We start from the raw sequence: 15,032 nt of genomic DNA, 5'->3' as shown, positions 1-15,032 counted from the left end.
ATCCCTTTATTCCACTCATTCCACCTCCGGATTACTTTTGACAAATTTCAAGTCTGTTTGTTATGACAGCACTGGCGGAAGGTCACCGAAGGACTTCATAGTCCTGCCCCACAGCCGGAGATCCACAACCGGGAGCTAGATCCTGGGTTTGAAGAGGATCCGGATATATTCGTGGTGCTTGCAGAGGGAGTGTTTTACCAGACAAGCTATGACGGCACAGAAGTGGCCATCACCGCCGACTACCCTGGCCTTCTTCCTGCTTCACATGTAAGCAATTAAAAAACGCCCTCCCTAAAAGAGTGCTCTTATTCTACCTCACCCACCGCACTGTATCGTGCTTCACAGGGGAGATGTTCGGCGATTTTGAAGAGATCGGCTCCCGCACCAGGCAAGCCTTCAAAGAGGAAGGTGGGTGAAGACACATCCAGGCCTTTATCGAGGAGGTACGGATAAACGTGCTTTTCAGCGACCGCATCCAACTGTGACTCGCGTGTTGGTTTGGTTATAGGAAGAGGGTTCATTGAACTATGTCCGGCGACCCGGTCGATGGTGTTCCCAACAACCGGGATGTAGATCCAATCGAGGAGACTGGGGCCGGTGCGGGAACAACGCCGGACTGTCCTTCGGCCGAGGGTTCGGGAAATATGTCCGTCACCAACTCGGAGGTAGAGAGTGCCATGAACCATCGGTGCTGTAGGGCTGTCTTGCGAGACCCCAAGTTCTCGAAGGAGGCTCTTAATGCCTTTAGCTCAGGCGACACATACATCCGAGCTGCTCGAGATGGGCTTAGAAGAGCCACGAAGCAATATCTGACAGATGTGCAGGTAAATTTGTTTTGTCTGACTATGATAACCATACGCCAGTAGCCCCCTGATGACCCACAAGTATAGGCGATCTATCATAGTCCTTTCGATAAGTAAAAGTGTCGAACCCAACGAGGAGCAGACGGAAATGATAAGCGGTTTTCAGCAAGGTATTCTCTGCAAGTACTGAAATAAGTGGTAACAGATAGTTTTGTGATAAGATAGATTGTAACGAGCAACAAGTAACAAAAGTAAATAAAGTGCAGCAAGATGGCCCAATCCTTTTGTAGCAAAGGACAAGCCGGAACAAACTCTTATAATAGGAAAAGGGCTCCCGAGGACACATGGGAATATCGTCAAGCTAGTTTTCATCATGTTCATATGATTCGCGTTCGATACTTTGATAATTTGATATGTGGGTGGACCGGTGCTTGGGTGCTGTTCTTACTTGAACAAGCATCCCACTTATGATTAGCCTCTATTGCAAGCATCCGCAACTACAACAAAAGTATTAAGGTAAACCTAACCATAGCATGAAACATATGGATCCAAATCAGCCTCTTACGAAGCAACGCATAAACTAGGGTTTAAGCTTCTGTCACTCTAGCAACCCATCATCTACTCATTACTTCCCAATGCCTTCCTCTAGGACCAAATAATGGTGAAGTGTTATGTAGTCGACGTTCACATAACACCACTAGAGGCTAGACAACATACATCTTATCAAAATATCAAACGAATACCAAATTCACATGACTACTCATAGCAAGACTTCTCCCTTGTCCTCAGGAACGAACGTAATTACTCACAAGCACATTCATGTTCATAATCAGAGGGGTAATAATATGCATATAGGATCTGAACATATGATCTTCCACCAATTAAACCAACTAGCATCAACTACAAAGAGTAATCAACACTACTAGCAACCTACTAGCACCAATCCCGGACTTTGAGACAAGTATTGGATACAAGAGATGAACTAGGGTTTGGAGATGAGGTGGTGCTGGTGAAGATGTTGATGGAGATTGCCCTCTTCCGATGAGAGGAGCGTTGGTGATGACGATGGTGATGATTTCCCCCTCCGGGAGGGAAGTTTCCTCGGCAGAACAGCTCTGCCGGAGCTCTAGATTGGATCCGCCAAGGTTCCGCCTCGTGGCGGCGGAGTCTCGTCCCGAAAAGTTCCTTCCTATTTTTTTCTCATCGAAAGACCTCATATAGGAGAAGATGGGCATCGGAGAGCCACCAGGGGACCCACGAGGTAGGGTGCGTGCCCTAGGGGGGGGGGCGCCCCCCACCCTCATGAGAAGGGTGTGGGCCCCCCTGGCCTTTATCTTTGGCGTGGATTTTTCTTTATTTCTTTTAAGACATTCCGTGCAGTTTCAGGACTTTTGGAGTTGCGCAGAATAGGTCTCTAATATTTGCTCCTTTTCTAGACCAGAATTCCAGTTGCTGGCATTCTCCCTCTTTATGTAAACCTTGTAAAATAAGAGAAAATAGCCATAAGTATTGTGACATAAAGTGAAGTAACAGTCCATAATGCGATAAATATCGATATAAAAGCATGATGCAAAATGGACGTATCAACTCCCCCAAGCTTAGACCTCGCTTGTCCTCAAGCGAAAGCCGATAACAATAAATATGTGCTCATGTTTAGAGGTAGAGGCGTCGATAAAAATAAAATACAGACATGAAGGCATCATGATTATTCTCATAACAGCAACATATATAGATTTTGTCATATGATTACTTATGTTCAAGTGATGATCTATTCACAATGCAAAAGTATAAATCATAAACCTTATTGGGCTCCGACAAACTATAATCTCAGTCATTGGAGCAATTGCAATTTATCATAACGTCGGAAAGAGTCTATGTCAGAGCTAAAAAGCAAGTCCACATACTCAACTATCATTTAGCCCTCCATAATTGCTAACACTCACTCGATACTTGTGGTTACGGAGTTTTAATCGGACACAGAGAAAGATAGGATCTTATAGTTTTGCCCCACAACCTTTTACCTCAAGGGTAATGTCAACAATAATGGTTCTTGCTCCCCTACATCCAATTATATATATATATATATCATGTTCTTTCCAACATGCTGAGCTTGCCAAAGGATAAAATGAAAAAGAAAAGGTGAAGATCACCATGACTCTAGCATAAGGTAGAAGATAATAATAAAGGATAGGCCCTTCGCAGAGGGAAGTAGAGGTTGCCATGCGCTTTTAGGGTTGGATATATAAAATCTCAATGCGAAAGAACGTCACTTTATATTGCCCCTTGTGATATGAACCTTTATTATGCAGTCCGTCGCTTTTATTACTTCCACATCACAAGATCGTATAAAGCTTATTTCTCCCACACCAATCAATCATACATATGTAGAGCATGTTTTATTGCTTTGCACCGATGACAACTTACTTGAAGGATCTTACTCAATCCATAGGTAGATATGGTGGACTCTCATGGCAAAACTGGTTTAAGGGTATTTGGAAGCACAAGTAGTATTTCTACTTGGTGCTGAGAATTTGGCTAGCATGAGGGGGAAAGGCAAGCTCAACAAGTTAGAGGATCCATGACAACATACTTTATCTCAGATATAAGAAATACATAACTCATTAGGTTGTCTTCCTTGTCCAACATCAACTCTTTAGCATGTCATATTTTAATGAGTGCTCCCAATCATAAAAGATGTCAATGATAATATATCTATATGTGAAAACTTCTCTTTCCTTATTACTTCCTATTAATTGCAACATTGACCAAAGCTATGTCTGCCAACTCCCAACAACTTTTAATCATCATACTCTTTCTATGTGAAGTCATTACTCTCTATAAGATCAATATGAACTTTTTGTTTCTTTTTATTCTTTTTCTCTTTTCTTTATTCACCCAAGATCATGGCAAAATAATCAAGCCCTTGACTCAACACTAATCTTTATTATATATAGCTCACAGACTCGATTACATAGAGAGATCATAAAGCAAAACTCAGAACTAGATCATGCCATAAACTTTATTCTACTAGATCAAGATACTACTAATAGGATTAAACTAAGAAAAACGCTAAATATAGGAGTTGTGATTGTGATACGATACCGGGGCACTGTTGGGGAACGTTGCAGAAAACAAAAATTTTCCTACTCGTTTCACCAAGATCATCTAGGAGTTCATCTAGCAACGAGTGATTAGATGCATCTACATACCTTTGTAGATCGCGCACGGAAGCGTTCAAAAGAACGGTGATGATGTAGTCGTACTCGACGTGATCCAAATCACCGATGACCAGCGCCGAACGGACGGCACCTCCGCGTTCAACACACGTACGGAACAGCCACGTCTCCTCCTTCTTGATCCAGCAAGGGAGGGAGGAGAGGTTGAGGGAGATGGCACCAGCAGCAGCACGACGGTGTGGTGTTGATGGAGCTGCAGTACTCCGGCAGAGCTTCGCTAAGCACTATGGAGGAGGAGGAGGTGTTGGGGAGGGAGAAGGAGGCAACCAAAGGCCAAGGCGTTCAGGTATGAAGTCCCTCCTCTCCCCCACTATATATAGGGGTGCCAAGGGGGGTGGCCGGCCCTAGGAGATCCAATCTCCTAGGGGGTGCGGCGGCCAAGGGGGGTTTCCCTCCCCCCCAAGGCACCTAGGAGGTGCCTTCCCCTCCTAGGACTCTTCCCCCTTAAACCCTAGGCGCATGGGCCTATGTGGGGCTGGTGCCCTTGGCCCATTAGGCCAAGGCGCACCCCCTACAGCCCATGTGGCCCCCCGGGACAGGTGGACCCACCCGGTGGACCCCCGGGACCCTTCCGGTGGTCCCGGTACAATACCGATAACCCCGAAACTTGTCCCGATGCCCGAAACAGGACTTCCCATATATAAATCTTTACCTCCGGACCATTCCGGAACTCCTCGTGACGTCCGGGATCTCATCCGGGACTCCGAACAACATTCGGGTTACTGCATATACATATCCCTACAACCCTAGCGTAACCGAACCTTAAGTGTGTAGACCCTACGGGTTCGGGAGACAAGCAGACATGACCGAGACGACTCTCCGGTCAATAACCAACAGCGGGATCTGGATACCCATGTTGGCTCCCACATGCTCCACGATGATCTCATCGGATGAACCACGATGTCGAGGATTCAATCAACCCCGTACGCTATTCCCTTTGTCTATCGATATGTTACTTGCCCGAGATTCGATCGTCGGTATCCCAATACCTCGTTCAATCTCGTTACCGGCAAGTCACTTTACTCGTACCGTAATGCATGATCCCGTGACCAGACACTTGGTCACTCTGAGCTCATTATGATGATGCATTACCGAGTGGGCCCAGTGATACCTCTCCGTCATACGGAGTGACAAATCCCAGTCTTGATCCATGTCACCCAACAGACACTTTCGGAGATACCCGTAGTCTACCTTTATAGTCACCCAGTTACGTTGTGACGTTTGGCATACCCAAAGCACTCCTACGGTATCCGGGAGTTACACGATCTCATGGTCTAAGGAAAAGATACTTGACATTGGAAAACTCTAGCAAACGAACTATACGATCTTGTGCTATGTTTAGGATTGGGTCTTGTCCATCACATCATTCTCCTAATGATGTGATCTCGTTATCAATGACATCCAGTGTCCATAGTCAGGAAACCATGACTATCTGTTGATCAACGAGCTAGTCAACTAGAGGCTCACTAGGGACATGTTGGTGTCTGTTATTCACACATGTATTACGATTTCCGGATAACACAATTATAGCATGAATAAAGACAATTATCATGAACAAGGAAATATAATAATAATGCTTTTATTATTGCCTCTAGGGCATATTTCCAACAGTCTCCCACTTGCACTAGAGTCAATAATCTAGTTACATTGTGATGAATCGAACACCCATGGAATTCTGGTGTTGATCATGTTTTGCTCTAGGGAGAGGTTTAGTCAACGGATCTGCTATATTCAGGTCCGTATGTACTTTACAAATCTCTATGTCTCCATCTTGAACATTTTCACGAATGGAGTTGAAGCGACGCTTGATGTGCCTTGTCTTCTTGTGAAACCTGGGCTCCTTGGCAAGTGCAATAGCTCCAGTGTTGTCACAGAAGAGCTTGATCGGCCCCGACGCATTGGGTATGACTCCTAGGTCGGTGATGAACTCCTTCACCCATATTGCTTCATGTGCTGCCTCCGAGGCTGCCATGTACTCCGCTTCACATGTAGATCCCGCCACGACGCTTTGCTTGCAACTGCACCAGCTTACTGCCCCACCATTCAAAATATACACGTATCCGGTTTGTGACTTAGAGTCATCCAGATCTGTGTCGAAGCTAGCGTCGACGTAACCCTTTACGACGAGCTCTTCGTCACCTCCATAAACGAGAAACATTTCCTTAGTCCTTTTCAGGTACTTCAGGATATTCTTGACCGCTGTCCAGTGTTCCTTGCCGGGATTACTTTGGTACCTTCCTACCAAACTGACGGCAAGGTTTACATCAGGTCTGGTACACAGCATGGCATACATAATAGAACCTATGGCTGAGGCATAGGGGATGACGCTCATCTCTTCTATATCTTCTGCCGTGGTCGGACATTGAGCTGAGCTCAATTTCATACCTTGTAACACAGGCAAGAACCCCTTCTTGGATTGATCCATATTGAACTTCTTCAATATCTTATCAAGGTATGTGCTTTGTGAAAGACCTATGAGGCGTCTCGATCTATCTCTATAGATTTTGATGCCTAATATATAAGCAGCTTCTCCAAGGTCCTTCATTGAAAAACTTTTATTCAAGTAGGCCTTGATGCTGTCCAAGAGTTCTATATCATTTCCCATCAAAAGTATGTCATCTACATATAATATGAGAAATGCTACAGAGCTCCCACTCACTTTCTTGTAAACGCAGGCTTCTCCATAAGTCTGTGTAAACCCAAACGCTTTGATCATCTCATCAAAGCGAATGTTCCAACTCCGAGATGCTTGCACCAGCCCATAAATCGAGCGTTGGAGCTTGCACACTTTGTCAGCATTCTTAGGATCGACAAAACCTTCCGGCTGCATCATATACAATTCTTCCTTAAGGAAACCATTAAGGAATGCCGTTTTGACGTCCATTTGCCATATTTCATAATCATAGAATGCGGCAATTGCTAACATGATTCGGACGGACTTCAGCTTCGCTACCGGTGAGAAAGTCTCATCGTAGTCAACCCCTTGAACTTGTCGATAACCCTTAGCGACAAGCCGAGCTTTATAGATGGTCACATTACCATCCGCGTCTGTCTTCTTCTTAAAGATCCATTTATTTTCTATGGCTCGCCGTTCAACGGGCAAGTCAGTCAAAGTCCATACTTCGTTTTCATACATGGATCCTATCTCGGATTTCATGGCTTCTAGCCATTTGTCGGAATCCGGTCCCGCCATCGCTTCTTCATAGTTCGAAGGTTCACCGTTGTCTAACAACATGATTTCCAAGACAGGGTTGCCGTACCACTCTGGTGCGGAACGTGTCCTTGTGGACCTTCGAATTTCAGTAGGAGCTTGATCAGAAGTATCTTGATCATTATCATTAACTTCCTCTCTAGTCGGTGCTGGCACCTCAGGAACATTTTCTTGAGTTGCGCCATTTTCCGGTTCAAGAGGCAATACTTCATCAAGCTCTACTTTCCTCCCACTTACTTCTTTCGAGAGAAACTCTTTCTCCAGAAAGGACCCATTCTTGGCAACAAAGATCTTGCCTTCGGATCTGAGGTAGAAGGTGTACCCAATAGTTTCTTTTGGGTACCCTATGAAGACGCATTTTTCCGATTTGGGTTCGAGCTTTTCAGGTTGAAGTTTCTTGACATAAGCATCGCATCCCCAAACTTTTAGAAACGACAGCTTAGGTTTCTTCCCAAACCATAATTCATACGGTGTCGTCTCAACGGATTTCGACGGAGCCCTATTTAAAGTGAATGCGGCAGTCTCTAAAGCATAGCCCCAAAAAGAAAGCGGTAAATCGGTAAGAGACATCATAGATCGCACCATATCTAACAGAGTGCGATTACGACGTTCGGACACACCATTACGCTGAGGTGTTCCAGGCGGCGTGAGTTGTGAAACTATTCCACATTTTCTTAAGTGTGCCCCAAACTCGTGACTCAAGTATTCTCCTCCACGATCTGATCGCAGAAACTTGATTTTCCTGTCACGTTGATTTTCAACCTCACTCTGAAATTCCTTGAACTTTTCAAAGGTTTCAGACTTGTGTTTCATTAAGTAGATATACCCATACCTACTTAAATCATCAGTGAGGGTGAGAACATAACGATAGCCACCGCGAGCCTCAACACTCATTGGACCGCACACATCGGTATGTATGATTTCCAATAAGTCGGTTGCTCGCTCCATTGTTCCTGAGAACGGAGTCTTGGTCATTTTACCCATAAGGCATGGTTCGCACGTGTCAAATGATTCATAATCAAGAGACTCTAAAAGTCCATCAGCATGGAGCTTCTTCATGCGTTTAACACCTATGTGACCAAGGCGGCAGTGCCACAAGTATGTGGGACTATCATTATCAACCTTACTTCTTTTGGTACTCACATTATGAACATGTGTAGCATCACGTTCGAGATTCATAAAGAATAAACCATTCACCATAGGAGCATGACCATAAAACATATCTCTCATAAAAATGGAACAACCATTATTCTCAGATTTAAAAGAGTAGCCATCTCGAATTAAACGAGATCCCGATACAATGTTCATGCTCAAAGCTGGCACTAAATAACAATTATTAAGGTTTAAAACTAATCCCGAAGGGAGATGCAGAGGTAGCGTGCCGACGGCGATCACATTGACCTTGGAACCATTCCCGACGCGCATCGTCACCTCGTCCTTTGCCAGTTTCCGCTTATTCCGCAGCCCCTGCTTTGAGTTACAAATGTGAGCAACTGCACCGGTATCAAATACCCAGGAGCTACTACGGGCACTAGTAAGGTACACATCAATTACATGTATATCACATATACCTTTTGTTTTGCCGGCCTTCTTATCCGCTAAGTACTTAGGGCAGTTCCGCTTCCAGTGACCGCTTCCCTTGCAATAAAAGCACTCAGTCTCGGGCTTGGGTCCATTCTTTGGCTTCTTCCCGGCAGCTTGCTTGCCGGGCGCGGCAACCTCCTTGCCGTCCTTCTTGAAGTTCTTTTTACCCTTGCCTTTCTTGAACTTAGTGGTTTTATTGACCATCAACACTTGATGTTCCTTCCTGACTTCTACCTCTGCTGATTTCAGCATAGCAAATACTTCAGGAATGGTCTTTTCCATCCCCTGCATATTGAAGTTCATCACAAAGCTCTTGTAGCTTGGTGGAAGCGACTGGAGGATTCTGTCAATGACCGCATCATCCGGGAGATTAACTCCCAGCTGAGTCAAGCGGTTATGCAACCCAGACATAGTGAGTATGTGCTCACTGACAGAACTGTTTTCCTCCATCTTACAGCTGAAGAATTTGTCGGAGACTTCATATCTCTCGACCCGGGCATGAGCTTGGAAAACCATTTTCAGCTCTTCGAACATCTCATATGCTCCATGTCTCTCAAAACGCTTTTGGAGCCCCGGCTCTAGGCTGTAAAGCATGCCGCACTGAACGAGGGAGTAGTCATCGAAACGTGCCTGCCAAGCGTTCATAACGTCTTGTTCCGCAGGGAGAACGGGTGCGTCACCAAGCGGTGCTTGTAGGACATAATCTTTCTTGGCAGCTATGAGGATGATCCTCAGGTTCCGGACCCAGTCCGTATAGTTGCTGCCATCGTCTTTCAGCTTAGTTTTCTCTAGGAACGCGTTGAAGTTGAGGACTACGTTGGCCATTTGATCTACAAGACATATTGCAAAGATTTTAGACTAAGTTCATGATAATTAAGTTCAACTAATCAAATTATTAGTGAACTCCCACTTAGATTAGACATCCCTCTAGTCATCTAAGTATTACATGATCCGAGTTAAACTAGACCGTGTCCGATCATCACGTGAGACGGACTAGTCAACATCGGTGAACATCTTCATGTTGATCGTATCTTCTATACGACTCATGCTCGACCTTTCGGTCTTCTGTGTTCCGAGGCCATGTCTGTACATGCTAGGCTCGTCAAGTCAACCTAAGTGTTTGCATGTGTAAATCTGTCTTACACCCGTTGTATGTGAACGTCTGAATAAAACACCCGATCATCACGTGGTGTTTTGAAACAGCGAACTGTCGCAACGGTGCACAGTTAGGGGGAACACTTCTTGAAATTATTGTGAGGGATCATCTTATTTACTACCGTCGTTCTAAGTAAACAAGATGCAAAACATGATAAACATCACATGCAATCAAATAATAAACGTGACATGATATGGCCAATATCACACAGCTCCTTTGATCTCCATCTTGGGGCTCCATGATCATCTTGTCACCGGCTTGACACCATGATCTCCATCATCATGATCTCCATCATCGTGTCTCCATGAAGTTGCTCGCCAACTATTACTTCTACTACTATGGCTAACGCGTTTAGCAATAAAGTAAAGTAATTTACATGGCGTTTCTTGATGACACGCAGGTCATATAAAAGAATAAAGACAACTCCTATGGCTCCTGCCGGTTGTCATACTCATCGACATGCAAGTCGTGATTCCTATTACAATAGCATGAACATCTCATACATCACATATAGATCATTCATCATTCATCACAACTTTGGCCATATCATATCACAAACCACTTGCTGCAAAAACAAGTTAGACGTCCTCTAATTGTTGTTGCAAGTTTTACGTGGCTGAATTAGGGTTCTAGCAAGAACGTTTTCTTACCTACGTTAAAGCCACAACGTGATTTGTCAACTTCTATTTACCCTTCATAAGGACCCTGTTCATCGATTCCGCTCCAACTAAAGTAGGAGAGACAGACACCCGCCAGCCACCTTATGCAACTAGTGCATGTTAGTCGGTGGAACCGGTCTCACGTAAGCGTACGTGTAAGGTTGGTCCGGGCCGCTTCATCCCACAATACCGCTGAAGCAAGAAAGGACTAGTAACGGCAAGAAAGTTGACAAATCTACGCCCACAACAAATTGTGTTCTACTCGCGCAAGAAGAACTACGCATAGACCTAGCTCATGATGCCACTGTTGGGGAACGTTGCAGAAAACAAAAATTTTCCTACTCGTTTCACCAAGATCATCTAGGAGTTCATCTAGCAACGAGTGATTAGATGCATCTACATACCTTTGTAGATCGCGCACGGAAGCGTTCAAAAGAACGGTGATGATGTAGTCGTAATCAACGTGATCCAAATCACCGATGACCAGCGCCGAACGGACGGCACCTCCGCGTTCAACACACGTACGGAACAGCCACGTCTCCTCCTTCTTGATCCAGCAAGGGAGGGAGGAGAGGTTGAGGGAGATGGCACCAGCAGCAGCACGACGGCGTGGTGTTGATGGAGCTGCAGTACTCCGGCAGAGCTTCGCTAAGCACTATGGAGGAGGAGGAGGTGTTGGGGAGGGAGAAGGAGGCAACCAAAGGCCAAGGCGTTCAGGTATGAAGTCCCTCCTCTCCCCCACTATATATAGGGGTGCCAAGGGGGGTGGCCGGCCCTAGGAGATCCAATCTCCTAGGGGGTGCGGCGGCCAAGGGGGGTTTCCCTCCCCCCAAGGCACCTAGGAGGTGCCTTCCCCTCCTAGGACTCTTTCCCCTTTAAACCCTAGGCGCATGGGCCTATGTGGGGCTGGTGCCCTTGGCCCATTAGGCCAAGGCGCACCCCCTACAGCCCATGTGGCCCCCCGGGACAGGTGGACCCACCCGGTGGACCCCGGGACCCTTCCGGTGGTCCCGGTACAATACCGATAACCCCGAAACTTGTCCCGATGCCCGAAACAGGACTTCCCATATATAAATCTTTACCTCCGGACCATTCCGGAACTCCTCGTGACGTCCGGGATCTCATCCGGGACTCCGAACAACATTCGGGTTACTGCATATACATATCCCTACAACCCTAGCGTAACCGAACCTTAAGTGTGTAGACCCTACGGGTTCGGGAGACAAGCAGACATGACCGAGACGACTCTCCGGTCAATAACCAACAGCGGGATCTGGATACCCATGTTGGCTCCCACATGCTCCACGATGATCTCATCGGATGAACCACGATGTCGAGGATTCAATCAACCCCGTACGCTATTCCCTTTGTCTATCGATATGTTACTTGCCCGAGATTCGATCGTCGGTATCCCAATACCTCGTTCAATCTCGTTACTGGCAAGTCACTTTACTCGTACCGTAATGCATGATCCCGTGACCAGACACTTGGTCACTCTGAGCTCATTATGATGATGCATTACCGAGTGGGCCCAGTGATACCTCTCCGTCATACGGAGTGACAAATCCCAGTCTTGATCCATGTCACCCAACAGACACTTTCGGAGATACCCGTAGTCTACCTTTATAGTCACCCAGTTACGTTGTGACGTTTGGCATACCCAAAGCACTCCTACGGTATCCGGGAGTTACACGATCTCATGGTCTAAGGAAAAGATACTTGACATTGGAAAACTCTAGCAAACGAACTATACGATCTTGTGCTATGTTTAGGATTGGGTCTTGTCCATCACATCATTCTCCTAATGATGTGATCTCGTTATCAATGACATCCAGTGTCCATAGTCAGGAAACCATGACTATCTGTTGATCAACGAGCTAGTCAACTAGAGGCTCACTAGGGACACGTTGGTGTCTGTTATTCACACATGTATTACGATTTCCGGATAACACAATTATAGCATGAATAAAGACAATTATCATGAACAAGGAAATATAATAATAATGCTTTTATTATTGCCTCTAGGGCATATTTCCAACAGGCACCTCTTTTCACCGGCAAGTTTAAAATCATAGTTGATCTCTTTAATAGCCCAGTATGCCTTATGTTCTAGTTCGAGAGGTAGGTGACATGCTTTTCCATAGACCATTTTATACGGAGACATACCCATAGGATTTTAGTATGCAGTTCTATAAGCCCATAATGCATCATCAAGTTTCTTAGACCAATTCTTTCTAGACCTATTAACAGTCTTTTGCAAAATTAATTTGAGCTCTCTATTGCTCAACTCTACTTGACCACTAGACTGAGGGTGATAAGGAGATGCAATTCTATGATTAACATCATATTTAGCAAGCATTTTATGGAAAGCACCATGAATAAAGTGTGAACACCATCAGTCATTAAATATCTAGGGACTCCAAACCTCGGGAAAATAACTTCCTTAAGCATTTTAATAGACGTGTTATGATCAACACTACTAGTTGGAATAGCTTCTACCCACTTAGTAACGTAATCAACAGCAACTAAAATATGTGTGTATCCATTAGAGGCAGGAAAAGGTCCCATATAATCAAAACCCCAAACATCAAACGGTTCAATAACAAGTGAATAATTCATAGGCATTTCTTGACGTCTACTAATATTACCAATTCTTTGACATTCATCACAAGACAAGACAAACTTACGGCAAGGTTTACATCAGGTCTGGTACACAGCATGGCATACATAATAGAACCTATGGCTGAGGCATAGGGGATGACACTCATCTCTTCTATCTCTGCTGCCGTGGTCGGACATTGAGTTGAGCTCAATTTCACACCTTGCAAAACAGGCAAGAATCCTTTCTTGGACTGATCCATTTTGAACTTCTTCAAAATCTTATCAAGATATGTGCTTTGTGAAAGACCTATGAGGCGTCTTGATCTATCCCTATAGATCTTGATGCCTAATATATAAGCAGCTTCTCCAAGGTCCTTCATTGAAAAACTCTTATTCAAGTAGGCCTTAATGCTGTCCAAAAGTTCTATATCATTTCCCATCAAAAGTATGTCATCTACATATAGTATGAGAAATGCTATAGAGCTCCCACTCACTTTCTTGTAAACACAGGCTTCTCCATAAGTCTGTGTAAACCCAAACGCTTTGATCATCTCATCAAAACGAATGTTCCAACTCCGAGATGCTTGCACCAGCCCATAAATCGAGCGTTGGAGCTTGCACACCTTGTCAGCATTTTTAGGATCGACAAAACCTTCCGGCTGCATCATATACAATTCTTCCTTAAGGAAACCATTAAGGAATGCCGTTTTGACGTCCATTTGCCAAATTTCATAATCATAAAATGAGGCAATTGCTAACATGATTCGAACGGACTTCAGCTTCGCTACCGGTGAGAAAGTCTCATCATAGTCAATCCCTTGAACTTGTCGATAACCCTTAGCGACAAGCCGAGCTTTATAGATGGTCACATTACCATCCGCGTCTGTCTTCTTCTTAAAGATCCATTTATTTTCTATGGCTCGCCGTTCTACGGGCAAGTCAGTCAAAGTCCATACTTCGTTTTCATACATGGATCCTATCTCGGATTTCATGGCTTCTAGCCATTTGTCGGAATCCGGACCCGCCATCGCTTCTTCATAGTTCGAAGGTTCACCATTGTCTAACAACATGATTTCCAAGACAGGGTTGCCGTACCACTCTGGTGCGGAACGTGTCCTCGTGGACCTTCGAATTTCAGTAGGAGCTTGATCAGAAGTATCTTGATCATTATCATTAACTTCCTCTTTAGTCGGTGCAGGTGTTGGGTAACGTTGCAGAAAACAAAAAATTTCCTACTCGTTTCACCAAGATCATCTAGGAGTTCATCTAGCAATGAGTCATTGGATGCATCTACGTACCTTGTAGATCGCGAGCGGAAGCGTTCAAAGAACGGGGATGATGTAGTCGAACACGACGTGATTCGAATCACCGGAGATCCTAGCACCGAACGGACGGCACCTCCGCGTTCAACACACGTACGGAACAGCCACGTCTCCTCCTTCTTGATCCAGCAAGGGAGGGAGGAGAGGTTGAGGGAGATGGCACCAGCAGCAGCACGACGGCGTGGTGTTGATGGAGCTGCAGTACTCCGGCAGAGCTTCGCTAAGCAATAAGGAGATGGATGAGGTGTTGGGGAGGGAGAAGGAGGCAACCAAAGGCCAAGGACTCAAGGTATGAAGTCCCTCCTCTCCCCCACTATATATAGGGGTGCCAAGGGGGGGTGGCCGGCCCTAGGAGATCCAATCTCCTAGGGGGTGCGGCGGCCAAGGGGGGTTTCCCTCCCCCCCAAGGCACCTAGGAGGTGCCTTACCCTCCTAGGACTCTTGCCCCCTTGAACCCTAG

This window comes from Triticum aestivum, chromosome 6A, assembly GCF_018294505.1.
Source record: "Triticum aestivum cultivar Chinese Spring chromosome 6A, IWGSC CS RefSeq v2.1, whole genome shotgun sequence".
Taxonomy (NCBI): domain Eukaryota; kingdom Viridiplantae; phylum Streptophyta; class Magnoliopsida; order Poales; family Poaceae; genus Triticum; species Triticum aestivum.
This window is presented reverse-complemented; position numbering follows the sequence as displayed.